General features: G+C 48.9%; 2 non-coding genes across 2 annotated transcripts; both read left to right on the top strand.

Annotated features, from left to right (window-relative positions):
* Positions 1-9,502: 9,502 nt before the first annotated feature.
* On the top strand, positions 9,503-9,584 carry TRNAS-CGA (transfer RNA serine (anticodon CGA)). The gene has a single exon. It is a non-coding gene; the product is annotated as a tRNA-Ser (tRNA).
* Positions 9,585-13,778: 4,194 nt separating this feature from the next.
* On the top strand, positions 13,779-13,860 carry TRNAS-CGA (transfer RNA serine (anticodon CGA)). Its single transcript has one exon. It is a non-coding gene; the product is annotated as a tRNA-Ser (tRNA).
* Positions 13,861-20,987: the final 7,127 nt, after the last annotated feature.

The following is a 20,987-nucleotide window of genomic DNA, read 5'->3' as shown; positions in this document are numbered from 1 at the left end:
CAGCCCGCAGCCTGATACGGCTTCCCGCCCTGCCGGCTCCACCCCCCCCACCATAAAGAGAGACGGGGCCCACCGCCAGGCGAAGCCGCAAGGAGAAGGCCAGAGGACAAGGCCTGCACTCCTCTTTGCAGCTCCGCTGCGAGTGCCTCCATCAGCTGTGCTCGATCAGCTGTCTGCTGACTTTCATCTTCTTTTCGGAGCCCCAGCTGATCCAGTGCGTCTCGCGCACATTGCAAAGGCCTCCACCATGGAAGGCACGATCACCGCCGACAATGCTTTTGAAAAAGCATCTTTCAAATCTCCCGCCGAATCGACGCCGCTTCCCGCCCGCAGCCCGCAGCCTGATACGGCTTCCCGCCCTGCCGGCTCCACCCCCCCCACCATAAAGAGAGACGGGGCCCACCGCCAGGCGAAGCCGCAAGGAGAAGGCCAGAGGACAAGGCCTGCACTCCTCTTTGCAGCTCTGCTGCGAGTGCCTCCATCAGCTGTGCTCGATCAGCTGTCTGCTGACTTTCATCTTCTTTTCGGAGCCCCAGCTGATCCAGTGCGTCTCGCGCACATTGCAAAGGCCTCCACCATGGAAGGCACGATCACCACCGACAATGCTTTTGAAAAAGCATCTTTCAAATCTCCCGCCGAATCGACGCCGCTTCCCGCCCGCAGCCCGCAGCCTGATACGGCTTCCCGCCCTGCCGGCTCCACCCCCCCCACCATAAAGAGAGACGGGCCCACCGCCAGGCGAAGCCGCAAGGAGAAGGCCAGAGGACAAGGCCTGCACTCATCTTTGCAGCTCCGTTGCGAGTGCCTCCATCAGCTGTGCTCGATCAGCTGTCTGCTGACTTTCATCTTCTTTTCGGAGCCCCAGCTGATCCAGTGCGTCTCCCGCACATTGCAAAGGCCTCCACCATGGAAGGCACGATCACCGCCGACAATGCTTTTGAAAAAGCATCTTTCAAATCTCCCGCCGAATCGACGCCGCTTCCCGCCCGCAGCCCGCAGCCCGATACGGCTTCCCGCCCTGCCGGCTCCACCCCCCCACCATAAAGAGAGACGGGGCCCACCGCCAGGCGAAGCCGCAAGGAGAAGGCCAGAGGACAAGGCCTGCACTCCTGCTGCGAGTGCCTCCATCAGCTGTGCTCGATCAGCTGTCTGCTGATTTTCATCTTCTTTTCGGAGCCCCAGCTGATCCAGTGCGTCTCCCGCACATTGCAAAGGCCTCCACCATGGAAGGCACGATCACCGCCGACAATGCTTTTGAAAAAGCATCTTTCAAATCTCCCGCCGAATCGACGCCGCTTCCCGCCCGCAGCCCGCAGCCTGATACGGCTTCCCGCCCTGCCGGCTCCACCCCCCCCACCATAAAGAGAGACGGGGCCCACCGCCAGGCGAAGCCGCAAGGAGAAGGCCAGAGGACAAGGCCTGCACTCCTCTTTGCAGCTCTTCGCTGCTCGAAGTCTGCCGTTTACCGCGGACACCTGCTGGAATCACAAGGTAAGGAGTCCCGCACTCCGGAATTACCGCACACACTCGCAAAAAGGCGAGACCGTCTACGCACACGTACTCTACCTAGCGTATTGGTCACTCTGCCCATCCCCACAAGTGCACGCAATGCACGACTACAGTCGAGAACCTTAGCTACAACCAACCGAAAGACCACCTCCCCAGTACTGCATCTATACCACAAACTAAGCCACACAACGAAGCTGACCCCACTTATCAAGCACCACCGTGAGCCATTTGCATTGGATACAATGTCTAAGACTCTTGTTAATGTGTCACTCACACGTATGAATGAAATTACCGCTATCTGCAATTCTTCTACCACTGCCTTGCTACCTAATGATGCAAATGCCACTTTATCTGTGTCTATGACCCCAGAAAACATGCCCCCCACTGGTTTGAATGAAATTACCGCTATTTGCAATTCTTCTACCACTGCCTTGCTACCTAATGATGCAAATGCCACTTTATCTGTGTCTATGACCCCAGAAAACATGCCCCCCACTGGTTTGAATGAAATTACCGCTATTTGCAATTCTTCTACCACTGCCTTGCTACCTAATGATGCAAATGCCACTTTATCTGTGTCTATGACCCCAGAAAACATGCCCCCCACTGGTTTGAATGAAATTACCGCTATTTGCAATTCGTCTACCACTGCCTTGCTACCTAATGATGTAAATGCCACTTTATCTGTGTCTATGACCCCAGAAAACATGCCCCCCACTGGTTTGAATGAAATTACCGCTATTTGCAATTCTTCTACCACTGCCTTGCTACCTAATGATGCAAATGCCACTTTATCTGTGTCTATGACCCCAGAAAACATGCCTCCCACCGGTTCGGATATGCCACCCTCGACCATCAATGTCACCCCTGAACCGCACCTCAAATGTGCCCTCATCAACGCCCGCTCCATCAATGCGCATGCACTAGACATCCACGACCTTATTACCACCCTAGATCTAGATCTTCTAATGGTCACCGAAACTTGGCTACATGAAGCACCATCACCCTACACCTCATCTATCGACCACCAGGCCCCCTAGGAGACTTCCAGGCCTCCATCACCAACCTCCTGGCGGACAACCTCAAAAAGTCATCCAAAGCCATTCTCCTTGGAGACATCAACCTTGGCCTGAATGACGCCAAAGACCCTACAGCCAAAGCACTTGACACAGCTCTAGCCACCCTAGGATTCGTCAACACCATCAATAACCCTACACACGCCCTAGGCAGATCACTAGACTGGATCGCCCACCACAATTGCCCCATCACAGTCACGGGCAACACCCCCACCCCATGGTCCGACCACCACACCATCACCTTTAACATCCCCACCACTACAACCACATCCCACCCCCCTCCTCCCTTGCCTCCTGCCCTTACAAGGAGTGCCCGTCAACTGACCAAAGAAAGACTCCTACCCTTCTTACAGGGACCTGCCTTCACAGCCCCATTCTCCAACGACCCAGAAACTCTGGCAAAAAATTATGATACGGCCATCACAGCAGCAATCAATACCATCGCCCCACTTAAACCTCGGAAATCCAAACCCACTAGACACGCTAATGCGTGGTTCACCCAAGACCTTCTAAAACTACGCTCCGACAAACGGGCAGCATTAGCTCTTTGGCAAACATCACGGGATGAGAAAGACAAACTCAACTTCAAATCCCTTGCAATTAATTACAAGAAAGCCATCATTAAAGCCAAAGCCAAATCCTTCGAAGAGAGAATTACTGAGGCCAAGTCGAACACCAAGGAAATGTTCGCCATTTTCAGGGAACTTGAGAACCCCACACCCACCCCCCAAAACTTCACTAAGGACAAAGAATGGTGTGACAACATCCAAACAGCCATGCGCAATAAGATCAGCTCTCTCCAAGCCAAAATCTTGAACACCAAACTAACCCTCTCCACCCACACTACACCCTCCCAACCACCACTGCCCCCATCACCCACTGAGGCCCCACCCACCTTCTCGTTTAAAACCATCCAAGAAAACGACATGATCAACATTATGAAAAACATAAAACCCTCCAATTGCAAAGGCGACCCCTGTCCTGCCTCCATCATCAAAGACTGCGCAGACACCTTGGCCCCTTTTCTAACAGCCTTCGTCAACGCATCTCTCACCACAGGGAGAGTCCCCGCCTGCCTAAAGGAAGCATGGGTCCGACCCCTCATAAAGAAACCCCCACTTGACCCCACCTCCCCTAATAACTACCGCCCCATTCACCACTGTCCCTTTCCTCCTCAAGATTCTAGACAAAGCAGCCTACCTGCAAGTCCAGCACTTCCTCGAAGAACAGAACCTCCTTGGACTGAGACAATCCGGCTTTCGCCCTAGGCATGGGACAGAGACCGCCCTACTCGACCTAAAAAACCAAATGGACGACGCAAGGGACCAAGGCAAACCTGTCTTGCTCCTACTCCTGGATCTGTCGGCAGCTTTTGATCTTGTAGACCACGACATCCTCTGCCACCACCTCTCCTCCACAGCCAACTTCTCTCAAGAAGCCATTACATGGATCACCTCCTTCCTCCAAGGCAGGACCATGCAGGTCTTCTCTGACCTAGCCACTGCATCACCCTCTATCATGCTATGTGGGGTGCCCCAAGGCTCCTGCCTCTCCCCCACCCTCTACAACATCTTCACCCGCCCCCTCTTCCTCATCCTTGACGCCATGGGCATCTCTTACACCAACTACGCCGACGACACACAGATCCTTCTCACTCTGACAGGCGACTATGACACGGACTCTGCTACCCTCAACAACATCTACAACACAATTCAAATGTGGATGGCTATCAACGGCCTCTGCCTGAACTCCGACAAAACTGAGCTCCTACTCGTAGGCTCCCCTGACACCATCAAGAAACTTGATGCTCAGTTCAGCCATTTCACCATTGACTCAATCACGATCCCAGTACTTGACACGGTAAAAACACTAGGCGTCTACCTAGACTCCAATCTATCCATGACCAGACAAGTAAACGCCATTGCCTCCTCGGCCGCTTACCATGCAAAACTCCTTAACGCAATCAGACCTTATCTGTCAAAAGACACTTGCACTAACATAGCCAGGGCCATAACCGGCTCGCGACTTGATTACTGCAATATTCTTTTCCTTGGGACCTCCAACAAAAATCTTGAGAAGCTCCAAGTAATACAGAACAGTGCCCTACGCGCTGCACAAGGCATCGCCAAGAGAGAGCACATCACCGCTGCCAGAAAAGCTTCCCACTGGCTCCCCATAAAGGAGAGGATCTTATTCAAGGCTCTAAGCATCACCCACAAATGTGTCCATCTTGCCGCCCCAATGTACCTTTCCCAGAGGATCCACCTGGTCTCCTCCACAAGACCCACAAGATCACCCTATGCCAGCATGCTCTCAGTACCCAGGGTAAAAAGGACCAGAGCAGGGGGCTCCAGTTTCCCGTACCTCGCTGCCGTACACTGGAACACCCTCCCTAGCTCCCTGCGCTCTGAACCCTCACTGACCGCCTTTCGGAAAACCCTGAAAACGACCCTGTTCATCTAACAATTACATGGCCTAGCCCTCATAATTGTATTGTATGATGTATTATGTGGTATATCTGATCACAGGTCATTGCCTCACTGTAACCCAAGGCACAACCTGCACACATTGTAACTAAGTCTTCCTTGCAAGTAACAGTGCCACAATGCCCCTGGGCTGCCTGCGCGCTATATACATTTAATAAATAAATAAATAATATGTAGCTGAGCGAAGAGCTTGAGAGGGAAGGTATTTTGGAAGAGAGTGTTGGATGTAGTGAGGGCCTCGACCCCAGAAAGCCTTGTGGACAATGCAAAGGGTCTTCAACTTGTTCATTGCAGAAACCGGGAGCCAGTGGAGAGATTTCAGGGCTGGAGAGATACAGTCCCTGGGCTTGAGGCCAAGTATAAGTCTCACAGTTCTGTTCTGGATTAGTTGCATAGGGTGGAGAGTAGAGGAAGGCAGATTGAGAAAGAGGCTGTCGCAGTAGGCCAGCCTAGAGAGAACCAGGGCTCTGGAGATAGTGAGCTTCTGGGGGAAGTGAGAAAGCAAAGAGTCCCTTTGAGAAGGTGCAGCTGGTAGTGGGACCTCTTGGTATCGTCTGAGATGTGAGGAGAGAAAGAGAAAGTAGAGTCGAAGATTACACCAATGTTTTTTGCCTCGCAGGAAGGCGAAGGAAGAGGGCCCAAGGCCGGCGGCCAGAGTGAGAGAGGGAAAGCAGGGGCAGGTGTCCCAATGAGAAGGATCTATGTCTTATTGGCATTAAGGCAGAGATCGTTGGAGGCGCACCAATACTGAATCGCGGATAGGCAGTTAGGAATGAGCCACAGAGGAGAGAAGGCTGAGGGGAGCCGGAAGGAAAGCTGAGTGTCATCCGCATAACACTGAAAGTTAGAGGAGAAGGTAGAGATCAGGTGGGCCAAAGGGGCCAAGTAGAGGTTGAAAAACCAGGGTGAGAGGAGAGATTCCTGGGGAACGCCACAGGTAGAGAGAGAGGTGGTGGAGAGAAAGGGACAACGTTGGACTGGGGGGGTGGGAAGGCTTTCCAAGAGAAAGGCGGTCAGCCACTCCAGGGCCTGATACTGGATGCCAAGGTTCTCACAGAGTCGATTAATCAGGATGTCATAGTTGCCCATGTTGAAAGCAGGAAAGATCAAGGAGGATGAGGACGGAAGGAATGCTGGAATTAATGTTAGAGAGCATATCTTCACGGGAGTTCTGGAGAGCAGTTTTCATGCCTCCGGCAGCTCTGAAGCCAGACTGATGATCATGGAAACAACCAACAGATTTAGTGTGGAGAAAAAGCTGGGAGATGGCCATCTTTTCCATGTTTGCCCCGGAAGGGGGTGATGGAGATTGGGCGATAGTTTGCCAAACAGATAGGATCGGCAGACGGCTTCTTGAGGAGTGGGTGCACAATGGAGTGCTTAAGGGGTGAGGGGAAATTTGCACTGGCGAAAAAGTGATTACAGAAATTGGCCATGGCTGGAGCGAGGGTGTCAATATGGTCCTTGATGGTTCGGGAGGAGCAGGGGAGAACCTATTTGGATGACACTTTCATAGATCGGACTTGTCTAGAAACCTTGTGAGGTGTTGTCAGAGACAAAGAGGAGAAAGGAGGAGGAAAGGGAGAGATGGCCAAAGGGGTGCCGAGAGAGGAAAAGGGAAAGGAAAAGGAGCTAGAGGACTGATGTCACGAGTTTTAGCAGCGAAGTGAGAGGACAGATCCATACCAGGCCTGGGAGGTAACAGGAGAGATAGACACTGCAACAGGATTGGCCAGTTGGAAATGTTTTCATTGTGTCATGGCATTTTTAATAGCAAAGCGTTAATGTTGCTGTGCACTGTTGGTGACTTGCATGTATTGGATTTGTGTTAACCTACACAACAACTGCAAACACTCTGGCTTTTTAGAGAATTATTCTCAGAAAGTGTGCTGTATATTGCATTAAAACACATTTATATCTTTCTCCTAGTGCAGTGTGAGGCATACCCCTTCAGCAGCACGTTTGTGGGAGACCAGGGTGTGGCGCAACTCGTGATTTGTTGCCGAGTTGGGGGGCCACCTCATCATGGCTGGCAGGCCTCCAAATTGTGTGTTATGCCACTGTGCCCGGGCCTAGTCAGCTTTATTGTAAATACATCTCTATATGGAAAGGTAATGTTGATTCTGCTCAGCCGGCAGAAGACTGTGTTCCCTTGAGAGGATTAGTGACATCTCTCCAGTCCCAGAAACTCCCAGCCATAAGGACCTACGGATTTGCCGTTCACACGCTATTTGACCCGCTGTTGTAATATTCATCAAACCGGCCCAAAGCCACATCGTACCAGCAGAGGATGCCATCTATTCCACTTGAACACCAGCTTGCCACTGAGGACAACTTCGAACTTCTGCCTGTATGAAAAACATATTGAACCACAAAGGACACAGATCGAATGGCCCTGGACATCGACCTGAACCGCTAGAAGCATCGTGTCATTCATCAATTCGACCAAGCAGTAACCATTGTATTGAACCTGCTCAACCTTTGGACCTACCTTGATAACGTCACTGAACTGCACCAGTCAAATGCTGCCTTCGAACAGCATGGAACTCAGTTTCAAATTGACTTCCAAACAAGACTTGCTTCATCCAACCTGGTTTGACCTGCATCGGTAGCATCCTCAAGCCTAGTTGGACACTACCAAACCACCTAGGAAGAGTTTAAGGTACTTTTGTGAGGCCACTTTTGGGACACCAAAGACTGATAAGCCACCCATCTGCACCTTTTTCTACAAAGACATATCCTTTTAAGTTACTATGTTGCAACTTCTTGCCTTTCACCCCTGCAACATTATCCAGAGTGCTTGCTACATCTACATTCTGCATATTCTGTGTTCTTTCTCGCAGAGGTGGGTTTTGTTAGTGTTTTTTAGAACGTTATATTGCATATTGGTGAGCTCAATCAAAGAACATATATGTTTTATAGAACCTAGATTGGACATTCCTTTATGTAGGACTATTGTACTATTGCTGTTTTGGTTACTACTGTTATCATATTTACACCCCTCTTATCTTTTATGTTACCACAAAAAACAAAAGAGGTATATCTCTTTACTGTTCCATTCTCACTTTTATGATTGGGATCACTGTTGATTTGTAGTAAGGTGAGCAAACATCCAATCAAAGGCTGGGATGGTGTGATGTGCGGAGGTGGTTGGAACTATTTGCAAGTCGGAGTATCTTGAATATTCGTCCACAGCTACCAGTATGTATTCACCCCCTTCCATGGGCCCAAAATGGTCGATGGCTATTTCCTCACACGTACCTTCGGGCAGCGCTGTCATGCTTAGGGGTTCAGGTGATGAATGCGGCTTCACAAGTGCACACGCTGGGCAGTTCTGCAGTAGTTCTTCTACTGAGGTGTCTAGATGGGGGATCCATAGTCGCTGTTTTAGCATCCTTTTTGTGGATACAATGCCCCTGTGTCCTTCGTGTGCTAGTTCTAGCACTTTCTTTCGCAAGCTTCGCGGGATTACGAGCTTGGTTCCTTTTAACAGTAGTCATTCCTCCGACTTCGCAAGTTCTTCTTTTACGGCTAAGAGGCACGCGACGTCTTGTCTCGTGTCACCATTCATTGTTTCACGGATCTGCTTTGCATGCTTCCACCGCCCTGTTTCTAGGCATCTTAGTATTACTTGAATATGCAGTTTAGCTGTATTCTACCATTACATCGCAGAATATTTCGTCAAAGCCCATTACGATTTTTTAACACATTTTCGCCACAATATAGTTGGATATTAATTAAGATGGAGGGATCTGAGAGGTGGTTGCAAGGGTTCTCCACTGCACCTATTTGCAGTGAAATGTGTTTTACCCACTACTTATCCTTGTATTCCTGCCAAGCAGTAGTCATTTCATCACAGAGGGGAAGTAGACTAAGGGTGGCATCTCTTTAGAGGCATGCACAAATGTACTAAATGACTCCCAAACACTGTAAGCGTCTGATGGTACACCCTTGCATGGATAGTGCAACCAGTTTATGGTTTGGTGTGGGTGTTAGGACTTGGTACTGGTCGCTTTGCACACCGGGGGTGGAATGGGTTGTGGAAGAAATACCAATGCAGGCTAAGATATGACTTATTCCAAGACAGCCCAGACTAGCCTTAAATAGTTCAATGTTGTTTCTTTGTCAATCGAGGCTCGTTCACCTGACAACATGTTCAAAAAAAGTAAATCTGAAAACTCAAACTTGTTGGGACTCCATGCACGCCAAGGGAACATTTGATATATATGCTATGTGGGTGGGGGGGTGGAAAACTTAGCTCCTTCTGTGAAAACAAATGAACTCTTTGAACTACACGTTTCCAATAAATGCATGTTATAACATTTTATATATAGAGAGGGCTGCGATACCATGTAATCTGAACACATGGCAAGCACACCTAGTATTACTTTTTTTTATTTGGAACAAGGTCGTACCTTAAGCAAAAACGCAGCTGTGATGGCCGAGTGGTTAAGGCGTTGGACTCGAAATCCAATGGGGTTTCCCCTCGCAGGTTCGAATCCTGCTCACAGCGTGTACTTTTATGTACTCAGAGATGTTTTCAAATGTCCAATATGTCAACTAAAACAGGATCGGAATTGTTAAAAACTGATTGCAATTTAAAGAGGCAAGCCAAGTACAAAAAAAAAAAAAAAACACGGCATCTGGAATACGACTGTTTTCCTACCCAGGGGCATGTGACGGCACCAGCTTGACTCAGCCATAAAATGAGTGTCATTCAGTCCCTGCTACCTCGACGAGAGAATTTAGGAATATGAAGTCTTATTTAAAAAATAAAATCAATGGTGTGAGTTTGTTAATACACGAAGCTCTGTAAACTAATCCTGCGTCTCTACGAAGTATATCGTATCAAACATCTTTCACTTCCTTACTATTAAAGGAGCGATTTTCTAAACAGCAAACATCGCATAGTGATTGGAGTATAAATATAGCGCTTTTCAAGGCTCGACCCTATAACTGGCAAAGTAAAACTTATCGTTAAAGCACTACATTGGATTTGAAGAGGAAAACAAGCCCATTAGAGCCATATGATGAGGTAGCGAAAAGACGGGGCAGGAGGCGAGCGTTAGATTGGAACAGAAAGATAGGGAGGAAGGTTATTAGCGGAATTAAAGTGTAAAATGACAAACTAGGACACGAGAGGCTGGGAGACGCATAAAATGCGAGGAGAGCTGATAAACAGTGGGAGAGAAAGATAAAATAGGGGAGGTGGTACCAAGGTAGATGAATCGTCTCGCCACGGTCTATTCATTCTCCCCCACCTACTTGCAATTATATTACAAAATGCTGAGAAAAAAATGGAGTCCTTACTGTCACAGAAACAGCAGAAAAATGCAGCCGGAAGAGAGTGTCTGGGATCGGGTTTTAGGAAGAAGCTAGGGATAGGGGGAGAAGAATTTGAAAACCTAAAAGTTTGGTATTGCACGTGTTGTGCATGTAAAGTTTAAAGTATCAGCATTCATTGTGCAACACAATGTCTAACAATCAACGCTTTAAGTGGTCGCCGACTTCCTGTCTCCAGAAAGGGCTCCCTAGCCATGGCCTTGATGGGGCCCACCCTCCGACTAGCACCAGCCACACTGATACCTCAGGCAGCCTGTGCAGCCGAATCGCTGCACGGTTACAGGGGCTGCCTGCAGTTGCCAGCACTTTGGTTTAGAAGCATCGCCTTTTCTTTTTTTCTAAACTGAAGTAGTGACACCTAAAGACAACCTGTGTACTCAGAAACAGGAGGAGGGCTGGATGACCTGGCTCTCCTATTGTTTCTGAGTTAAGACATCACGCAGCCTGAAAGCCCTTATGCTGCGTGATGAATCTTTACTCAGAAACAGTAGGAGAACCGGGCCCTCCAGCACTCCTCCTGTTTCTGAGTACAGTCATCGCGTAGAAGACAGACCTTTCCCTCAAGGAGCCCGTGGTTTTGAATGAAAGGACATTCTGCTGCATCAGCGAGCTGAACTTCATTGGTGTCACACATTTCCTTTTCTTTATAACGAGGTATTGGGTGCACCAAAGGTAATAATGACAGTGTGCCCCAGCTCCCCTGCTTTCACTAGGCCCTCCTTAGGCGAGGGGGATCTTATTAGGGGAGTGGCCCAAGTACACACACACTTAGGCCATGCCCCTAATATAACAATATATTTAGATACTACCCATAACATGGGAAGTTCATCCCCCCATTAAAACGCCACACAATATATCATTTGTCTGATTCAGTCTAGCCCTGTCTATGGCTCATATAAAGTCACGTAGATCCCTATCCCTGTACCACAGATAAGCCAAGAACCAAGCCAGAGTACAGAGAGAATATGTATTTATTAAATAATAGTGTAGTATCTCGCAAGTGGACCTCCTCGCGCTGCTAGTCAGCTACCCTCATTCATGCAAGGATACACCGACACAGGAGCTGGGGTGCAACACTTCTTTACTTCATAACCGTAAGCCTCGAACTAACTTTCTGGCGGTAGCTCCGCCCCTTCCTACACGTGGGTCGCAGCCCACTGACTAATGGTAATAAACAGAGGACTCGTCGTCGGAACACAAACACTGGCGACACCACACCCTCCCCTTACTAAACATTTAGTTGTGCATTGAATTCATTTCTTCCATGAGGCGATGTGGTTTCTTTCTTGTTCTCTGTGGTCGACAATCCACTTTTGCCGATAGGTCTGTTCGTGCTTCTGGCGCTGTTTCGCCCGCAGAGGCTTCGCTGTCAACTTCATAGGGAGCGTCCCATTGCGATGACGTGTCACTCATGTTTGTGTTGCCTGAACCTGTGGTATCAGGCATCCTTCTGAAGTGAGATGAGTTTCTTGTTATGACCCTGCGGTCTCCTTCTGCGGTGATGAGTGATCCCTTTTTCTTGATGATGACGAGTGGTTCTTCATTAAATGGAGCTACATTTTTGCGCTGTTGAGGTTGTCGGACCACTACCAGGTCTCCTGGTGCCAGGTCACTTCTCTTGGCTCTGCGAGTTGCATCGGCAGCTCTCTTCATGTTCTCTTTCGTGAGCGTGTCTTTCTCTCTCATTTCAGTGTCGTTCTCGTACTGATCTTCCTCAGCGGCCACATGTGGCAGCCGCGTTCTGATGGTTCGCCCAAACATTACCTCGGATGGTGACTTCCCAGTGGTGCTGTGTGGGGTGTTTCTGTAGTCCCGCATGAGCTGGTATAGTAGCTTCTCGACAGGTTCTCCGATGAGGAGCGCGATTTGTGTCGTGCGTTTGATGTTACTCATGAAGCATTCTACTGTTTTGTTGGCCTGTGGCCATAAGGGTTTCACCTTTCTGTGGCGAAAACCCATATATTCGGCGAATCTTTGGAAATCTTGTCCAGTGAATGGAGGTCCGTTGTCAGACTTGACTATCTTGGGTATTCCGTAGGTTGCAAACATCCGATCAAAGGCTGGGATTGTGTGATGTGCGGAGGTGGATGGAACTATTTGCAAGTCGGCGTATCTTGAATATTCGTCCACAGCTACCAGTATGTATTCACCCCCTTCCATGGGCCCAAAATGGTCGATGGCTATTTCCTCCCACGTACCTTCAGGCAGCGCTGTCATGCTTAGGGGTTCAGGTGATGAATGCGGCTTCACAAGTGCACACGCTGTGCAGTTCTGCAGTAGTTCTTCTACTGAGGTGTCTAGATGGGGGATCCATAGTCTCTGTTTTAGCATCCTTTTAGTGGATACAATGCCCCTGTGTCCTTCGTGTGCTAGTTCTAGCACTTTCTGTCGCAAGCTTCGCAGGATTACGAGCTTGGTTCCTTTTAACAGTAGTCATTCCTCCGACTTCGCAAGTTCTTCTTTTACGGCTAAGAGGCACGCGACGTCTTGTCTCGTGTCACCATTCATTGTTTCACGGATCTGCTTTGCATGCTTCCACCGCCCTGTTTCTAGGCATCTTAGTATTACTTGAATAGGCAGTTTAGCTGTATTCTACCATTACATCGCAGAATATTTCGTCAAAGCCCATTAAGATTTTTTTAACACATTTTCGCCACAATATAGTTGGATATTAATTAAGGTGGAGGGATCTGAGAGGGGGTTGCAAGGGTTCTCCCCTGCACCTATTTGCAGTGAAATGTGTTTTGCCCACTACTTATCCTTGTATTCCTGCCAAGCAGTAGTCATTTCATCACAGAGGGGAAGTAGACTAAGGGTGGCATCTCTTTAGAGGCATGCACAAATGTACTAAATGACTCCCAAACACTGTAAGCGTCTGATGGTACACCCTTGCATGGATAGTGCAACCAGTTTATGGTTTGGCGTGGGTGTTAGGACTTGGTACTGGTCGCTTTGCACACCGGGGGTGGAATAGGTTGTGGAAGAAATACCAATGCAAGCTAAGATATGACTTATTCCAAGACAGCCCAGACTAGCCTTAAATAGTTCAATGTTGTTTCTTTGTCAATCGAGGCTCGTTCACCTGACATGTTCAAAAAAAGTAAATCTGAAAACTCAAACTTGTTGGGACTCCATGCACGCCAAGGGAACATTTGATATATATGCTATGTGGGTGGGGGGGTGGAAAAATTAGCTCCTTCTGTGAAAACAAATGAACTCTTTGAACTACACGTTTCCAATAAATGCATGTTATAACATTTTATATATAGAGAGGGCTGCGATACCATGTAATCTGAACACATGGCAAGCAAACCTGGTATTATTTTTTTATTTGGAACAAGGTCGTACCTTAGGCAAAAACGCAGCTGTGATGGCCGAGTGGTTAAGGCGTTGGACTCGAAATCCAATGGGGTTTCCCCTCGCAGGTTCGAATCCTGCTCACAGCGTGTACTTTTATGTACTCAGAGATGTTTTCAAATGTCCAATATGTCAACTAAAACAGGATCGGAATTGTTAAAAACTGATTGCAATTTAAAGAGGCAAGCCAAGTACAAAAAAAAAAAAAAAAACACGGCATCTGGAATACGACTGTTTTCCTACCCAGGGGCATGTGACGGCACCAGCTTGACTCAGCCATAAAATGAGTGTCATTCAGTCCCTGCTAGCTCGACGAGAGAATTTAGGAATATGAAGTCTTATTTAAAAAATAAAATCAATGGTGTGAGTTTGTTAATACACGAAGCTCTGTAAACTAATCCTGCGTCTCTACGAAGTATATCGTATCAAACATCTTTCACTTCCTTACTATTAAAGGAGCGATTTTCTAAACAGCAAACATCGCATAGTGATTGGAGTATAAATATAGCGCTTTTCATGGCTCGACCCTATAACTGGCAAAGTAAAACTTATCGTTAAAGCACTACATTGGATTTGAAGAGGAAAACAAGCCCATTAGAGCCATATGATGAGGTAGCGAAAAGACGGGGCAGGAGGGGAGCTTTAGATTGGAACAGAAAGATAGGGAGGAAGGTTATTAGCGGAATTAAAGTGTAAAATGACAAACTAGGACACGAGATGCTGGGAGACGCATAAAATGTGAGGAGAGCTGATAAACAGTGGGAGAGAAAGATAAAATAGGGGAGGTGGTACCAAGGTAGATGAATCGTCTCGCCACGGTCTATTCATTCTCCCCCACCTACTTGCAATTATATTACAAAATGCAGAGAAAAAAATGGAGTCCTTACTGTCACTGAAACAGCAGAAAAATGCAGCCGGAAGAGAGTGTCTGGGATCGGGTTTTAGGAAGAAGCTAGGGATAGGGGGAGAAGAATTTGAAAACCTAAAAGTTTGGTATTGCACGTGTTGTGCATGTAAAGTTTAAAGTATCAGCATTCATTGTGCAACACAATGTCTAACAATCAACGCTTTAAGTGGTCGCCGACTTCCTGTCTCCAGAAAGGGCTCCCTAGCCATGGCCTTGATGGGGCCCACCCTCCGACTAGCACCAGCCACACTGATACCTCAGGCAGCCTGTGCAGCCGAATCGCTGCACGGTTACAGGGGCTGCCTGCAGTTGCCAGCACTTTGGTTTAGAAGCATCGCCTTTTCTTTTTTTCTAAACTGAAGTAGTGACACCTAAAGACAACCTGTGTACTCAGAAACAGGAGGAGGGCTGGAAGACCTGGCTCTCCTATTGTTTCTGAGTTAAGACATCACGCAGCCTGAAAGCCCTTTTGCTGCGTGATGACTCTTTACTCAGAAACAGTAGGAGAGCCGGGCCCTCCAGCACTCCTCCTGTTTCTGAATACAGTCATCACGTAGAAGACAGACCTTTCCCTCAAGGAGCCCGTGGTTTTGAATGAAAGGACATTCTGCTGCATCGGCGAGCTGAACTTCATTGGTGTCACACATTTCCTTTTCTTTATAACGAGGTATTGGGTGCACCAAAGGTAATAATGACAGTGTGCCCCAGCTCCCCTGCTTTCACTAGCCCCTCCTTACGCGAGGGGGATCTTATTAGGGGAGTGGCCCAAGAACACACACACTTAGGCCATGCCCCTAATATAACAATATATTTAGATACTACCCATAACATGGGAAGTTCATCCCCCCATTAAAACGCCACACAATATATCATTTGTCTGATTCAGTCTAGCCCTGTCTATGGCTCATATAAAGTCACGTAGATCCCTATCCCTGTACCACAGATAAGCCAAGAACCAAGCCAGAGTACAGAGAGAATATGTATTTATTAAATAATAGTGTAGTATCTCGCAAGTGGACCTCCTCGCGCTGCTAGTCAGCTACCCTCATTCATGCAATGATACACCGACACAGGAGCTGGGGTGCAACACTTCTTTACTTCATAACCGTCAGCCTCGAACTAACTTTCTGGCGGTACCTCCGCCCCTTCCTACACGTGGGTCGCAGCCCACTGACTAATGGTAATAAACAGAGGACTCGTCGTCGGAACACAAACACTGGCGACACCACACCCTCCCCTTACTAAACATTTAGTTGTGCATTGAATTCATTTCTTCCATGAGGCGATGTGGTTTCTTTCTTGTTCTCTGTGGTCGACAATCCACTTTCGCCGATAGGTCTGTTCGTGCTTCTGGCGCTGTGTCGCCCTCAGAGGCTTCGCTGTCTCCTTCATAGGGAGCGTCCCATTGCGATGACGTGTCACTCATGTTTGTGTTGCCTGAACCTGTGGTATCAGGCATCCTTCTGAAGTGAGATGAGTTTCTTGTTATGACCCTGCGGTCTCCTTCTGCGGTGATGAGTGATCCCTTTTTCTTGATGATGACGAGTGGTTCTTCATAAAATGGAGCTACATTTTTGCGCTGTTGAGGTTGTCGGACCACTACCAGGTCCCCTGGTGCCAGGTCACTTCTCTTGGCTCTGCGAGTTGCATCGGCAGCTCTCTTCATGTTCTCTTTCGTGAGCGTGTCTTTCTCTCTCATTTCAGTGTCGTTCTCGTACTGATCTTCCTCAGCGGCCACATGTGGCAGCCGCGTTCTGATGGTTCGCCCAAACATTACCTCGGATGGTGACTTCCCAGTGGTGCTGTGTGGGGTGTTTCTGTAGTCCCGCATGAGTTGGTATAGTAGCTTCTCGACAGGTTCTCCGATGAGGAGCGCGATTTGTGTCGTGCGTTTGATGTTACTCATGAAGCATTCTACTGTTTTGTTGGCCTGTGGACATAAGGGTGTCACCTTTCTGTGGCGAAAACCCATATATTCGGCGAATCTTTGGAAATCTTGTCCAGTGAATGGAGGTCCGTTGTCAGACTTGACTATCTTGGGTATTCCGTAGTTTGCAAACATCCGATCAAAGGCTGGATGGTGTGATATGCGGAGGTGGATGGAACTATTTGCAAGTCGGGGTATCTTGAATATTCGTCCACAGCTACCAGTATGTATTCACCCCCTTCCATGGGCCCAAAATGGTCGATGGCTATTTCCTCCCACGTACCTTTGGGCAGCGCTGTCATGCTTAGGGGTTCAGGTAATGAATGCGGCTTCACAAGTGCACACGCTGGGCAGTTCTGCAGTAGTTCTTCTACTGAAGTGTCTAGATGGGGGATCCATAGTCTCTGTTTTAGCATCCTTTTTGTGGATACAGTGCCCCTGTGTCCTTCGTGTGCTAGTTCTAGCACTTTCTGTTGCAAGCTTCGCGGGATTACGAGCTTGGTTCCTTTTAACAGTAGTCATTCCTCCGACTTTGCAAATTCTTCTTTTACGGCTAAGAGGCACGCGACGTCTTGTCTCGTGTCACCATTCATTGTTTCACGGATCTGCTTTGCATGCTTCCACCGCCCTGTTTCTAGGCATCTTAGTATAACTTGAATTCCTTGGTCAGTATTCGATTCACGTGCTATCTGCTCCATGTCAAGCCCTTGTGGTGTGCTGCTGTGGATGACGTACCTTATGTATTGATCAGCTATGGACGGTTCTGGACCGCACTTTTCTATTGGATGACGGGAGAGAAAATCTGCAGGGTTCTGTTCTTTCCCTGGCCTGTGTGTGATGGTAAACTGATAGCCCTGCAACTGCAGTCTTGGTGGCATCTTCGCCTGGGGGTTGCCATAGATGAATATGAGTGCCTGGTGGTCTGTTACTACTACAAAAGGCTTTCCATAGAGGAAGAGGTGAAAGTGCTCGCAGGCCCAGACGACCGCTAGTCCTTCCTTCTCTGCCTGAGAGTAGGCTTGCTCAGTTTTGGAGAGGCTTCGACTGGCGTAGGATACTATGTGCTTCCCACTTCCTTCTCTGTCGTCCAGTTGCGTGAGAATGGCACCTAGGCCGACGGGACTGGCATCAACGATGAGTTCCGTGGTTTTCTTTGGGTCAAAGTATGCCATGTTTCGGGCGTCGGAGATGCAGTCCTTGATTCTTTGGAAGGCCTCTTGGCATTTAGGTGACCAGACAAACTCTGTGTTTAGCTTGGTGAGGGCTCTGAGCGGTTTGCTGATGGACGCAAAGTCTCGTATGTACCTCGTGCAATAGCTTGTAAGTCCTAGGAAGGATCTGAGGTCTGAGGTGGTGGTGGGTGGCTCAGCTTCTCGGAGAGCGCTCACTTTCTCCGGATCTGGCGTCATGCCCTTCTCTGAGAATATGTGCCCAAAGAATCGGAGTGTCCTTTTGCGAAACTCGCACTTCTCCTTGTTTAAAGTGAGCCGGGCTTCTTCTAGGGCCATGCAGACTCCCATTAGTGTGTCATCGTGTTGCTCCTGAGTCTGGCCGAAGACCAAGATGTTGTCGCTATAGTTCAAGCAGTTGGGTACGTGTTTGATGACATTGTGTATTTCTGCTTGGAATATTTCCGCCGCGGAGGATACCCCAAAACTGAGCCGTTTGTAACGGAATAAACCTAGGTGGGTGGCAAAAGTCGTTATGTAGCGGGAGCTCTTGCAGAGTTCCAGCTGGTGATAACCTTTGTTTAGGTCCAATTTGGAGAATACTGTCGCTCCATTTAATAGATGCACCATGTCCGTTATTCGTGGGGCTTGATGTCGTTCTCTCAGGATGGCTTCGTTTGGTCTTGTCATGTCTACACATATCCGGATGTCGGGGGAGTCTCTTTTGGGCACTGGTACTATAGGTGAGACCCATGGTGTGGGGCCTTCTGCTGGCTCAATGATATCTGCCTCAAGCAATTGGGTCAGTTCATTCTCGACTTGCTTTTGAATGTTCATGGGGATGCCCCTGTAGTGTTGTGCCACTGGTGGGACACTGGCGTTGATGTGGAGTTCGATCTGTCTGTTTTTCAGTTTTCCAAGGCCTTTGAATAATGATGGGAAAACTTGGTCAATGCTTGCTGTCGGGTATAAGTATTTATGCACCATGAGGCGGTATAGTATGTGAATGAGTCCCATCTCTATGGCTGCTTGATAGCTTAGTATGCACCCGCTCTCGGTGGCAGCCTCTAGTACATGCATGGGGATGCTTTTCTCGTGTTCCTTGTATCGGCATGATGCCATGAAGAATCCCTTGCATGCCAGGGGTGTTTTTGAGCCGTATGGATAGATGAGAGCTCTTGCTGGCTGTAGGCGAGGGGCGTTTGGTATGCTTTCGTAAACTTCCTCACTGATTACGTTCACGGTTGCCCCCGTATCGATCAAAAATTCAGCAGCAGTTTGATCGATTTGTATTCGTAGTATTGGGCTGTGTTCCTTTGCCGTGTTGTTTCCAAGGGTGTATAAATACCCCTTTTTCCGTGGTGCTTCCTGGTGTTTCTCCGGTTGGCGGGCTCTCTCTTCCGATGACGCACTTGACACGCTGTCCGATTGTGACTGTTCTATGAGGCACCGTATATATCTCCTGGGTCTTCTTCTTGTCCTGGATGGGGTGGTTTTGTTCTCCTTCCAGTTTTTTCTTTCTTGTTTTCTTTCTGGTTGTTCGTCGTAGTGTCTGTGACGTCCTTGTTCGTGGGGTTGGTGTGCTGTCCGGTGGTGCTTCGTGGGCGGGTTTTGCTCCAGTTCTGTTGTGGGTTTCCCGCTTTTTCCTGCCCCGATCATCTTGCTGCGGTATATCAAAAACACGGCCTTGTAGTGGTTGTCACCACCGCATGCGGAACATGTTTGGCCCATGGCGGGGCACGTTCCTTCATGGAGGTACTCGTGTCCACACCGGTAGCAGAACGGATCACTGTTGGCTCTCGCTGTTCCTTCTAACTTGTTGAGGCTTTCATGCTTACCGTGCATGATTTTTATTTCCTCCAGGCCCTCTACTTGCGCTGCGAGGGCAGCATCTGATCATGCCAGCTGTAGGATTTCTTCTAGGTTTCTCGGCTGTTGAAGTAGTAGTTTCAGAAAATCGGCGATTTCGCGCCCCACTATGATCTGCGACCTGAGGGCCTCTTCTTTTGAGTAGTTGTTGAAATCACAGTGCTTCATTTTTGCTCTTAACCTCATGACGAATGCATCTATGGTTTCTCCTCTGTTTTGCTTGGTGGTGTGGAATACATGCCGTTCATAGTCCACATTTGTGTGGGGCGTGAAGTATTCCGTGAGCGTTGTCTTTAGTTTGGCGTAGGAGTCTGTGGTGTTTTCAGGTATTTCGTCAAGGATGTCTCGCACGTTAGATCCTACGGCATGGATTAAGAGGTTCAGTTTTTGTTCATCCTCTAGTGGTCCGGCCGCTTTTAGGCATACTTCGAAGTCTCTCAACCACCTTTTCCATCTTGATCCGAGGGTGCCGGTATCAGTGAGGTCAAAATTTGCTGGCAGTTGGACTAAAAGGCTGTCTGTCATCTTTCTGGGTTCTGGTCTGGCTGGAGTCACTGGGATTGTCAGTGACTCCCCTTCCGATCCACTCATGGGCTGATCTTCCGACGCTGTACTAGCTGTGCGGCTCGCGAGGCCTGCTTTCCTGTGTGGTCCAGCCATTCTGGGGATGCCAGGGGGGGAGGGGCTCTGTGCCACGTGTTGATGGGCCTGTGGGGCCTAGTTTTATGGCGCGCCCTGGAGCCTTGTGCGCGTTGTTTTTTTTGTTGATCTTACCCTTCTTATCCTTGTGGAGCCAACTCGGGAGGCCGTGTCCCTGCCGCTCTTCTCGGTATTGTTTTCGCCGTAGCCGTTGGCGGGAGGGTCTGTACTCCTTAGCCGCCCGGAGATGTGAACAGGGAGCCGCTGCTCCACCTGCAGGTGATTGCATGCGCCTACCGGGGTCCTTGTCGTTAGCGGGAAGGTTTTCCCTTCCTCCCCCGCCCAGACGGATGATGCGCAGGGAGCCGCTATAGCTGCTCCACCCGCGTGGGATGTGCGCGTTGGAGCCTTGGTTGAGGTTGCGCTGGGGCTCGTTTCGACGGCAGGTAGCCTTCTCGCTTCAACCCGCTGCCTCCGGGAACCCTCGACCGGATGATGTCCTGCAGCTCCAGTGGTGCCTCACTGCTCACCACGAGCGCATTGGACCCGAGGTGGCGGGCACGGTGGAGGATACGTGTCCGCTTCGTCGCCTTTGCACCAAATGAATACACACCTTCTCTGTGGCACAAAACAGTTTCAAAACAAAATTTTTTGGGACTTCACTTCTGGGTTTCATGTACATGAAACATGGGCCAAGTAAACAGT

The sequence above is a fragment of the Ambystoma mexicanum genome, chromosome 1p (assembly GCF_040938575.1).
Source record: "Ambystoma mexicanum isolate Mex_15411 chromosome 1p, UKY_AmexF1_1, whole genome shotgun sequence".
In the NCBI taxonomy this organism is placed as follows: domain Eukaryota; kingdom Metazoa; phylum Chordata; class Amphibia; order Caudata; family Ambystomatidae; genus Ambystoma; species Ambystoma mexicanum.
This window is presented reverse-complemented; position numbering and strand designations above follow the sequence as displayed.